General features: G+C 35.6%; 1 long non-coding RNA gene across 1 annotated transcript in view; it reads right to left on the reverse strand.

The window, feature by feature from the left end:
* Positions 1–6432: 6432 nt before the first annotated feature.
* Positions 6433–13054, reverse strand: part of LOC141570731 (uncharacterized) — a 504906-nt gene continuing 498284 nt past the window's right edge. The window contains exon 5 of the long non-coding RNA XR_012495179.1: positions 6433–9465. This is a non-coding gene — a long non-coding RNA (uncharacterized LOC141570731). The remainder of the gene's footprint in view (positions 9466–13054) is intronic.

Below are 13054 nucleotides of genomic sequence, written 5' to 3' on the forward strand. Positions count from 1 at the left end.
GGACTGACTACAGGTCACAGTTGCCTTACACAATAAACTTTATAGTCTGCCCCCAAAGAGATTGGATCACAGTATTAAGGAAACGGAGGGAAAAAAGGGAGCGGGGATGAAGGAGGGGTGAACAAAAAAATAATCCGTCCTCACATATAGATACCAAAAACAAACAAACAAAGAAACAAAAGTGTTTTTTTGGGTGTTTTTTTTTTTTGTGTGATTAGAACTTGAACAGAGCTTTTCATAGCTTCATGGCGCTAGAGTAGGGATTAGAGTCCAGGATTTGCCCAGTTGTTGGGGGTCCTGGTGAAGTTGCCTCAATTATGTTGTGTCTTAAAGGTTCCTATTCAAAATATAAGGGCAAACCTAAAGTAGACAGAAACTCTTAGAGAGTTTGTTTTTGTTTTAGAATCATCTCAGTCCCTGAAATTGGATTGAGGTTATCTCAAATTGCTCATGCCTCCAGCTACCCGATATAAGCATATATAAAACCTCTTTGGAGAAAGAAAACATCTTTCTTGGCTACATATTAGTTCTATGAACAGTTTTGTTATATAAAAAAGTCAGGCACCCAAGGTGATGAAACTTGATGAATAGAATTCAGCAGAAACAACAGGTAATAGGAAAAGGTTTACAAGGCCTGTGGATATTATAGTTATCAGACATAGACTTTAAAATAAATATGTTTACTATGTTCAAGGAGCTAAAACACTATGGAGAATTTAAGAATAAAACTGGAAACAAAAATATAAAAGTAAATAAATAAACGGTAGTTTACAAATTCTTCCTTAAGACAAGTCATTGTCAAGGACTTTTAACCCTTTGTGTCTCAGTTTTACCATAGAATAGTTCATGCTGTTTTGTTACACAGAAGTTTAGGGGCAATTATGTTTTTATGTTAGTTGTCTCTCTAATAAAATGTCCCCAGTTTTGTTGCTGTTTATTCTCTGTAGTATTTGCACCCTTAGTTGGGTCCCCAAGTCTTTAGTGACAACTTTATCATGTAGTAGCTTCAGCTAAACCCCCAAAATGCAGTGGATTGTCTTTTATTTATTTATGTATTTATGTATTTATTTATTTATCTATTTATTTATTTTGCCAATTAGAAAGTTTTGATCTTTTCTATTTGAGTCCAAACAGACAGCTAGACTTGATTCATTCATTCACACAAACACTTAATGTAATGTCTACTGTACATTAGTGAGATTTTGTGCACAGTACTGGGGACACACAGGTAAATAGGGGACCTCATAGCCTACTGATGATGACAGCCAGGCTCACAATTGGAATGATTAAAGAATGGTGGGGCATCAGGGTCGGCTTCAGAAATTTTTCTCTTATTGGGCTTTATTTATGTAAATGGTCAAATTACTTTGTTAGACAATTCCTTTTTATTTATTGGATTCTTCTTCTTCTGAAGAGATACCTAAATGTCAAAGAGAGATCCTGGCAGGAAACTTTGTAAATATTTGATGGTCAAGTTAAATCACTTATGGATCTTATGCTGGAGCATACCATTCTCTAATTAAATGATTAAGATGTCGTGATAATGAAATCAAGAAATTATTGTGATAGAAATAACTTTACAATTGTTCAAACATACGTATCCTGGCATTTCTTGAAAAAAATCACTAAAATCCATGCCTCCTGTATTCTTGCCTCCACCATTATCCATGTCAAAAATACTCATCACGTTATCATTCTTTGCATTTATTTTACCACATTCAGGGTTATAACATTTGGATGACTGTTGAAGTCTATAAAGACTTACGAGTTAATACTTAGGTCATCTCAATTTCAAACTTGTAATTCTTGTTAAAAGTAAATAATTGAGTAAAGAAGAAGGTGGGCTGGAAAGTCAAATCCTCTCTTGAGTTGCATAGACCTGAATACAGGCTAAATAATGCACATGAGTGTACGATCAAGCCTTTCTCTGTTGGTAAAAATAGACATGAAATTTTACTGGGAATGTACTTCAGTGAAAGATAGCATGGGAATAAAGTGATTAAATTAAAAGAATTTCACACATATTAAAAAAAAAGAGGACTGTCAAATCTCATATTGCTTACATGTGGTTCTGTGGTAACCCCCGTAACAAGAAGAATGCTGACGGTTGGATAGGAATTTTTAAAAACACGGCATTAATTTTGAACATCTCTCTATTTCTGCTCCTATCTGGTAATGACAGAAAAGCCTCAAAGTAGCAAACCATTGGGACTTCATTGCCACTCTGGTGTCTATGCTTTTTCATAGATAAAATCTAAAGCCAGCCTGTGTGTGTATAGCATCGGATACCAGGTGCTGTGGTCTCAGGACTTACCTGAGAGGCAGGAAGCATGAACAAGGGGGGATTCCACATGCCCTTCACACCTCAGAAATCTGTCAGTTCCCATCTATTGTGAGATAACAAATAAGTTTTTGTCCTAAAGCAGTTGATTTAATACATCCTCACTGAGTTCAAATGTTGTCCAGAAGAGGGTTTCCGTTCCTTTTTCATTATTTGATGAAGTGAAGTCTATTATGAGCTGTAGTAAGTTTCCAAAAGAGCATTTTATTTATCTGAAAGTTATCAATGATTTGTGACTCTTCAGCTCTACTTTTCTATGACTCCTGCTATAATAGACTTGTTGGGAGAGGAAAAAAAGAAGATAGAGAAAAAGAAAAAGATAGGCTACACTAGTATTAAGGGTTTTGTTAACATCTCCACAATCTTGATGTCTGCTTGAACAGTTTCTTAGATTAAATAAAGGGCGTGTCAAATAGAGTAAATAAATTAATTTGCTGTGCCCTTTGTTGGCTAGACATAGTTCAGTAAGATGCTGAGAGAACTTCTAACTCCCACTGTTAGGTCTTCATTGTAAATGGTCTGATTTTCCTGTTGCTTTGATCTTTTTCTCCTTCCCCAACCATGCTGTAGATGTGCCTAACAGGTTTCATGGTGTACAACATACAGGGGACACTTATACAGACCCCATAATGGGTTGTTTTATGATAGTGCAGCCCAGGTTTTAAAAGACGTGTAGGATGTGTAGATACGAGGCCCAATGACTATTGTTCAGAGGTGCTTCTCAAACTTTCTCTGGTGCAAGACACATTTGGTCTTTCTCCTAATCCATTACAGATAAGTGAAAGATTTTAAAACATATAAAATACAAGCCCATATTTTCCTTGTTAGACTCAAAAGACATAAATTTTGTCTTCAAATTCCTATAAATGTTTCCATTTACTCTCAATTTCTATACTTAATTCATTATGAACAGGTAACAATTCATGGGCCAGTTATGGCCAGGGACCTCATTTGGAACACCACTGGGTTAGATCACACATGACTAGCTTTTATTCGTTATCTACAAAGTGAATCATAACTGCATTGGCTTTATATGTGTATTTTACTGAACTTAAATGTGTAGTAGTAAGGAAAATATTCTTTAAAATGTAATAACTTTATGTGTGTGCAGTAGTGGTGGTAACTTGGGTTATATTTTGATTTCTGACGTGGAACAATTTTCTTTTTTCCTTTTCTTTTGGCTTGAATTATTTCACATACTCAAAGTGGGATATGGAATGAAAGCATTGTAAGTAATCCTAAAGTAGTTTCTTGCTGTATTTGTAGGTGTGAATTCAAGAACCCGAGAAAGATAAACCATAAGTTCCCACTCTTTAAATCCAAATGACAAAACGTTCTTTGACACGTGTCTTTGTTGTAAACATTATTGTATGTGCATAGAACAGGGTGAGGGATCCACAAATGGCAGCTCATGCTGAGCAGTGGACCTGAAAGCAGAGCTAGATATTGTTATAAGACAAAAAAAGAATAGTAAACTGGAGAAATGTGCAAAAAGGTAGACTCTCAAATATATCTAAATATCAATATAACATGTACTCTTTAAATGTGTACATGGGCAACAACTAGAAAATGAGTGAGGGAAAAACACCTTTTATTCAATTTTATGTGCAATTGTAGACAAGTTTTCCTGGATTTCCAGTAATAGTATCTGCAATAAAGTAATTAATTTTCTCCCTCTTTTTATTTTTGGTCTTGTATTGTGTTTCATAAATGCAAAGTAGATTAGAGAGTCGAATTGAAGCAGTTGCTTTATATTACTAGATATATAATTATCTCTCCTTCTCTGTCTGTCTGGGTTTCTCTCTCTCTTTGTGTGTGTGTGTGTGTGTGTGTGTGTGTGTGTGTGTGTAATATTTGGGATTGTTATATATATCATATACGTATACAATATCTGGGACTTGTTACATATAATGTATATGTATATAATATCTGCGACTTGTTAGTGCTCTGTCTTGAACAGGAGACAAAAATGCAAGCGCTTCTAGCACTAGACCTGGCTTGGATGGAGGTAAAAATTAAAAAAGAAAAGAGAAAGTGCTACCAGTGACCGATAAGTTAAAAGAAACAGCAACACGCTGCGAAGGAGGAAGTGTAACAGGCTTTTGGTTGTATCCTAGCAACGTGGAAGACTTAGGCAGGGTTCAATAGTCAGCCTGCAACAGTTCAAGTGTGGTTGGTCTGGTCTGTGGAATGGTCCCTGGAATGTGGAGACTACGGTAGGTAGGCACCAATCTGAAATACAGAGACCTGTGCTGGTGGTTGGAATCCAGAATGAGCACAAAGAAAGATGAGAGAGCACGTGTTCACCTTGGGAGAAGAGGGAGCCTAACAGATACTGATGTCAGTTCTCCCTGGGTGAAGCCATTGGACCTGAACATCCAGACCCATGGCTATCTGTCTGCACACTGCATAATAATCAGCCTCTCTGGTGTGGACAGAAAAGCCGTAGGAATCGGCACTCTTCCTCAAATAGCGACAGCTCTGGGGATTTGCTGATGAACACATGAGAGGACTGAGTTCTGTGAGTATCTTCTTAGACGATTTCAGTATTCTGGGCTCTACTGTGCAGACCGAGCCTGTGATGGAACGGATGATGCTGCTTTAGGAAGCACCGTCTATATGCTCTGGTTTCCCATCCAGTGCACAAAGGCAGTGCCTTCCGCATATGGACAATCAGGGAAGGTGCCTCAGAAAGTGAAAACCAAACCTAACATGGCAGCCAGCCGTCCAGTAGCTTATTTTCCTCACACATGTAGACTGTTTCCCACTCTGTAAAATTAAGTGGGAAAATTTGGGCAATTACCTAGATAATCTAACCTCATACAAAACAAAAAAACCTTTGAAAAAGACCCAGATGATATACGTATTACCATATGTTGCCCATACTAAGATTCCTCTAGAATGTCATCAATTTCCCTTTTCAGTTTTTATTTTTAAAGACATCACAATCATAATCACACTGAATAAAAGACGTACTGTGTTTCCCCGAAAATAAGACCGGATCTTATATTAATTTTTCCTCCAAAAGATGCATTGGGCTTATGTTAAGGGGATGTCACCCTGAAAAATCATGCTAGGGCTTGTTTTCCGGTTAGGTCTTCCTTTTGGGGAAACACGGTATTTATCACAGTGACCTTGTGGGTATGTACACCACTCCGCTGGCTGTGGATTCTAACTCACTTTCACTAGATAGACTTTCATTTCTATAAAGGCCATGCTTGATCATTAGGAATTTTTATCAAAGCATTACCTTAGATGCTATAGCATTGTCAAATTAATAACACATTAATAATATAGTACTTCAATCATGTGTACGGTGTTTGATCTTCACGTGGAAAACAGAAAGATAAATATATGAGTTTAGCTCCTCTGATCACTTTTATCTTATGTAACTGGTGAGTCAGCCATAGTTCTTCAGTGTTAGAAACGGTCACATCTCCTCTTTGTACCTCCTAACAAGAAACGTTAAATTTTCTCCTGCTTATAGTTGTTTTACTTAAAAAGGAATTCAGAGTTTAGACTCATATACATAGACAGTGGAATCATGATACTCAAGTTGCTTAATTGAGTCTATTGCCCTAGGGTTAAAGTACTTGAGGGCTCTGTTTTCATTTTATCATGTATGTAGAGCAGGGGTCAGCGAACTCCACCCACGGAACAAACCTGGCCTGCTGCCTGTTTTTGTGAGTCAAGTTTCATGGGCTCACAGCCATGCCTATTGGTTTGAGAGTTGTCTATGGATGCTTTCACGCTACAATGACAGAGGGGAATAGTTGTGACAGAAACTGTATGAACTGCAAAGACTAAAAGATTAACTAACTGGCCCTCTGCAGAAAAGTGTGCCAACCTCTGAACTAGGTAATTAACCAAACTTCAGCAAATGCTCAAGAATTTTTGAGTCGGATGAATAAAACATTCAGGTTTTTAACTGAATATACACCGAAGACACAGTTTTATCTTTATTTGGACTAGAAGATATAAATGAAACATCTGTATGTGGGTCATTGATTAATTTCATCTAGATTGTCAATAATATTTCTACAATGTAGACATTTAATAATTTTAAAAGGTAACTTGCAAAGGGGACTCAAGACACGCCAGGCACTGCTTTTTGTCCTTTATCTGTAATTTCTCATGTAAGCATCACAACCGTCCTATCTGGTAGGTATTAATATTATTTTTACTTTATAGTCAAGGAGACAGAGGTCAGAGGTGTTAAAGAACCCAATGACTCACATACCCAGGGTGGGCAGAGCTGAAATGAACTCAGGAAATCCTGCTCTAGAATTCACATTCTTAACCATCACACTCCCTTCCTCTACAAGTTTCCTCATGGAATTTTAATGCTTAAGTCCATTATTATTGCCAATTACATGTGTTAATGATAATCTGTGAAGTTATATTTGCATGTGTTGTCATATAGCCTTTTATTTCCGATGATTATGTAGTCTTCTTATTAGTTTTACTTAGAAGTAAGTACCCATGAGTAATTACTTTCATAGTCACTGTTTTGTGATCTCTGTACTTGTATGTGCGGAAGATAGTTAGAAGAGTGAGTTTTAACTTCTCAGCTGATTCTTTTAAATACTGTAATCTTAGAGACAAATTGAGAAGAGTTAACTACGTAAATATCTTTGAACATTTTGCTTTGAAGATAGTTTCAATGTCTTCCTTTTGAGACAAGAATGGAAAAAAAGAAAGGGATCTAGGTTGAGAACATGTAGTAAAAACGTACAATTAAATAAAATTATAGGTAGGACTTGATGTAATCATCTCACTGAAAATTATAGGGTTTTACTATCTTGTGTAAAGAAATGTTTTACTAGAAGTGTTTTTCCAACTTCTCCTCGGTAATGTATTAACAGTTATGCAATGGCAATGTAATCCAGAATTGAGATAATTATGGTAAAAATTTAGGCTAAAAACATGCTTTTACTTCAGGTATTTGGTAAGTGAGACAAAAAAAACATTTGTAAAATGTAAAGACTTCAAACCTTTTTTTTTTTTTTTTTTTCACTTAGTGCCTGGCTTTAGAATTTGTAACTCAATATTTTTTTGAGGGTAGTATCCTGATTTGGTATCATGCTTTCTAGAGCCTACAGATTCTGTCACAGCAAGTATGCCATAGCACTTCTACCAAATTCAAACTGAAATATTTTAAACTACTGAAATTATTAGATAACTAGGCTGCTGACAGTAGTAAAACAGTTTTTAGAAGTTTTCTGGCAAAGTCATGACTTGAAAAAAAAGATCTATACACCTAGTCTGAGTGGCTGGACGGTCAGAATAACACATTATTAGTCTCTCTTTCCCTTTTTTGTAAGTTCATCACCAAAGTTTCTCATTACTGAACACTCTTTCGTACTTAGTTCCATATAAATAATTTATGGATCAAAGTATTTAGCAATATGGAAAATCAGACATTTTAGTATTAGAAGTATTAATCCAGGCTATTCCCATTGAGCCTTTGTAAGTTTTCCCAGAGACTTTTAGAAATCCTTTTCACATTTTGGTAGTTTCTGCACTGTCAATCCTAAAGTACTGCTTTCTAGCTTTCGCGGTCTAGAGAAGAAAGACAAGAAACTTATTTTCTACCAATCAAATCCCGACGTGGTGGGCTTTGAATGAAAAAATGAGCTACCTGAGGAAACAGGTAGTAGAATGAGGCACATCCCGTTTGCTGAACCAGGTGTTTGGGGTGGTGGTGGCAGTTACCTGACAGTGGCATCAGCTGCGGTTTTGTGGCATGACAGTGTCTCTGTCTTCACCTGTGGTGTGTTCTCAGAGTTGTTACTGGAAGTTCATCCTAGAACTTTTCTCTCAACCATCCATCAGTTCTGTGAGTTCTCAGTATCTTTTATTAATTTATTATTATTATTATTATTATTATTATTATTCTCTGTCCTTTTAGAGCTAATTAGAGTGAATTCTGTGTATGCATATATAGGGAAGGCTAAGCACTCTAAAACCAAAAAAAAGAAATTATTGGAAGCTGGAAATCAAATTCCTGGGCCAGAGTGCAAGGTGCCGAGAGCAAGTTCAACATGAGTTTGTAGTCAGGAGAACTTGATAGAATTCCTGGATTGATGCTCATAGTCCGCTTTCTAACCATCTGAACAATACCCTCCTCACTTGCCCCAATACCTCCATGGAGACACAACTCTATCTCACCAACATCTTCCATTCACTGATCCACAATGTGTCTGTTTTTCTACCTTCATTTTTCTCTTTCTTCAGCTTAGAGGCCATAGTACCTCATTACAATCATACGTTCACATGTTCTTCAGTTTCTTGCCCATTTTTTCCCCACAACTGCACAAAACGGGGTGAATCCAGTTTGTCGGCTTCATACCTAAATTGGTAGTTAAGAATTTCTAGAGAAAAGTGCAGTATGTTTATGGATTTTATCACTATATGTTTATGATCCCCAAGAAGACAGTAGCCATCTACTTTTTATAGTAAATTTACTAGCTCACATCGTATGTGGAGCATGACTATTATACTCATTTTTCTCCCTCTCCTAGCATCCCATCCATCCATGCTGCTCCCATCTCACAGTCAGTTATATTTCATTGAGAACATAGATGTTACCAGCTCCTTCATTCCCCCAGGTCAGATCAAAATACACCTGTGTGTCGTACTTGTGCACCCATCCTCTCTTTTTTTCCTCTCATCTTCTCTTTTCATCACAAGTGACTTCTTTTACTAGGGGCAAGTCCTTCCTGAAAGACTGAGATCCTTGTTTTCTGGTTTCTCAAGGACTTTCCTCCTTTGGTTATCGCTGTTTTCCTGCACCACCAGGATTTCTTTTTACTGGGTCTTTCATAGTACATACAACCATTTTCTAAGTTTTACAAAAGTCTACTCACCTTCATTTATTCCTTCAGCCACTGTACATTTGTTTGGCTACACTCAAAGTCATTTTTGTTAAATGAATTATTAAATCATCCAATCTGTACTTCCCCAGGATCCTGACGGTAATGAGTGCAGCCGGGTGACATGAAGGGCTGGTTCTGAGAACTGGAAAAGCATCAGGGCCCAGGATTTCTCTGTCTTGGTATCTTGTTTTGTGTGGTCTTGTATGTCTGTTCCCTTCTTTACATGAGTTTAAATCTTTCTTCTCTCTATAAAATAGAAATGAGAAGATTTCTGAAAATATTTTTGTCTGTTCAGATAGGTAAAACACTTGGTCTGGACTTTTAAAGAAAAGCCCACAATATAAATGAACAATATGCCTCAGAGTTCCTGGAATAAGATCTCTGTTTTCTTTGAGTGTGTCTCTCAGCAGAGACTGGCCAGATGGGAGCCCAGATGTAGTTATTTATGTCTTCAAAAGACTAGGTTTTGCTTATCATTTTCCACAGCTCTCTTTTCATAGGTTTTCGTGTATCATATGATAGAGGCAAGAACTGAAGAGGCTCAGTGGGAAATATACAGTATATTTCATTGAAATGAGACATAAAACATAGTGTTCAATTACAAAGATTTTTATCAGCGAGATGATATGTTAGATGGAAACATTCTACAAAGACAGCCTGCATTTGATACCTTCCCTCCAAGTTGACTTTTCTTATTGTTGGTAAATGTTCTTTAATAGATCCTCTGGAATTATGTTAAATACTCTGTATCTAGAAAATATGAGCCTTTAACATTTTGTTTTGCCACTTAATAGCTATACTATCTTTGGAAAGTTATTTAATCCATTTGTGCCTCAGTTTATTCATCAGTAAAATGGGACTATATGAGACTTACATACGTCTAGAAGAGCATTTGCTGGTAAATACTAATGTAATTTGTCACTAGATATTTGAAAATATTTATTATACCCTCACTATTAAATTATAATTTGTCTGGGTATAAAATTTTTGATTAGTAGGATAGCTCTCTCAGAATATTTTAAAGATAATACTATATGCTTTTCTGGCATCTTTGTTACTAAGAAAAAGTCTGCTAATATTCAGATAGCAGGAAAAGTCTTTTTTGTCTGGTGGATTTTATGATTTTTCTCTTTCTTTTTAAAACTTATATACACCATATTATTTAATATCATGGTAAGAGTAATTCCACATATATTTTTTGTCTTTTTTTCTTGTGGTAAGAAAGCTTAAGTGGAACCCTCTTAACAAATTTTTAAGGTTAAAATACCATATTATTAACTCTACCCACTATGTGGTAAAGCAGATCTCTAGAACTTTCTCATTTTGCATAACTGAAACTTTATATGCTTTCCATTTCCCCCTCCCCCAGCCCTGGCAACTACCATTCTACTCTCTGCTTCTGTGCGTTTGACTGTTTCAGATTCCACATATAACTGAAATCATGCAGATGTTGTCTCTTGGTGACTAGTCTCTTTCACTTAGCTTAATGTCCTCTGGGTTCACCCATGTGGTCGCAAATGGTAGGGTTTCCTTCTTATATAAGGCTGAATAATGTTCTGTTGTATGTATATAACATTTTCTTTATCCATGCATCTGTTGATAGATATCTGGGTTGTTTCCATATCTTGGCTGTTATGAATAATGCTGAAATGAAGGTGGGAGTGCAGATATTTCTTTGAGTTCCTAAATTCAATTCTTTTGGAAATATACCCAGACATGGAAGTGCTGGATCATAGAGTAGTTCTATTTTTACTTTTTTTGATGAACTCCCATACTGTTTTCCATAGATTTTAAGAAGAATCTTCATTGTTCACTGCATGGTACTTAAGAAACCTGTTATAGGAAGCATAATTATTCTTTTATTTTCCACTTATTTCCCTACTATCGGCCAAAGGATTTAGTAAGTCTGATTATAAAAAGATATGATTATCAAAAACCTTGAGAAATTTAGCGTTTTATTTATTGTTTTTAAATTCAAGTTTATTGGGGTGACAATGGTTAGTAAAGTTACATAGGTTTCAGGTGTACAATTCTGTATTACATCATCTATATATCACATATGTTCACCACCCAGAATCAGTTCTCCTTCCATCACCATATATTCTCTTACCCTCATTTACCACCTTCCTCCCCCCTTACCCTCTGGTAACCACTAAACTATTGTCTGCATCTATGAGTTTTTGTTTCTTCATTTGTTTGTCTTGTTCCTTTGTTGTTTTCAGTTTTATATACCACAAATTAGTGAAACCATATGGTTCTCAACTTTTTCTGTCTGACTTATTTTGCTCAGCATAATAATCTCACTATCCATCTATGTTGTCACAAATGGTACTATCTCATCTTTTCTTATGGCAGAATAGTATTCCATTGTGTGTATATACCAGCATTTTATGCGGAAGGGACACACCTATGTGATTACCATATTATATATACTTGGTAAATTATACAATAGAGGCCTGGGCAATATGCAATAGAAAAACAGAGGCAATAGAAAATGCGGTCTATGGCACTAGAGGAAGATCTCATGTGGCAGAATTTTAAATTGTATCTTCTCTATCAAGTACTTCTGTTAATGTTCAGGATGATGACATGGAAAAGACACATTAAACACTTCTACTTCTTACTGAAGTGCCATAGTTGTCTCCAGATACAGCACTTGTGTGATTGTTTGAGTTTTAAGCTGATCTGTCATCTTATGGAATAGATTTTTCACTTGAAAAAACAGCTTACCAACAAACAATGGTTATTCAGACCTGAGTATCTGACAGACATTGCCTCATAAATGAACAAGATGAGACTATCACCTCAAGGAAAGTGACTGGTAGTATTTGAGGCCAATGATAAAACTTAGACTTTCAAGGGATATTTAGAATTTTGAAAAATGTGTATTTACCAATACCGATTTCCCAAACCTTAAGGACTTTTCTGATGGGATCACCAATGATGTTGACAGACACAGTTTTTGATATTGCATAATAAAAGGTGTTAATATGTGGATGATCTACATAACTAGGGAACTGATATTTCCAAATGACTAATACATGAAATTAGCAAAACTTGCAATGGGTGAAAGATCTATTTAAAGTACAAAAACAAAAACTACCTGGAAACCACAAACAGACAACAATATAGCAGAGTACAAAAAGTTAATTGATATGATTTCATATTCTATATTGCAACTAGTCATTGTGAATTTTAGTGTGGTAACAAAAAGAATATCCACAATTCTGTGAAAACACCATTAATGTAATTCTCCCTCTGACAACTTACATCTATGCATTTCTTCATTTATTTCAGCCAAAGCCACATATTGCTACAGGTGGGCTGCCAGGCATTAAAAAGATTTGCAAAAATGCAAAAATATACTATTCATCCCATTATATACTTTGTTTTGGAGTACATAGTTCTTTGTTATTTTTGTTAACATATAATAAGATTATTATTTTTTAAATGAATTAATAACATACCTAAAAATTCTCAGTTTAATACTTAATGAAATAAATATTGATACATATATCTTCAAGAGTTATTTGTAATCCTTGATAATTAAAAAAAATATTTTATAGGATCCCTGTTACCAAATGGTTAAAAGTCTTCCCTTATTCAAGACAATACATACTAGGATTTTTTAGAAAGACTACTAATTCCGCTGTTCCCCTTATGCATGCAAACTCACTGAAACTGCAAACCATCCAATTACATCAAAAATAATTCTTGGAAACTATTACAATCTCAGATTCCGAATACTTTTTTTTTTTTTTTTTTTGCAGCCTTATAGAGTGGCTATGGTTGAAATTTAAGTTCCTAATATTTTGCTATGTCTTGCTGTATTCTG

Source organism: Rhinolophus sinicus, linkage group LG03 (assembly GCF_036562045.2).
Source record: "Rhinolophus sinicus isolate RSC01 linkage group LG03, ASM3656204v1, whole genome shotgun sequence".
NCBI classification, from domain to species: domain Eukaryota; kingdom Metazoa; phylum Chordata; class Mammalia; order Chiroptera; family Rhinolophidae; genus Rhinolophus; species Rhinolophus sinicus.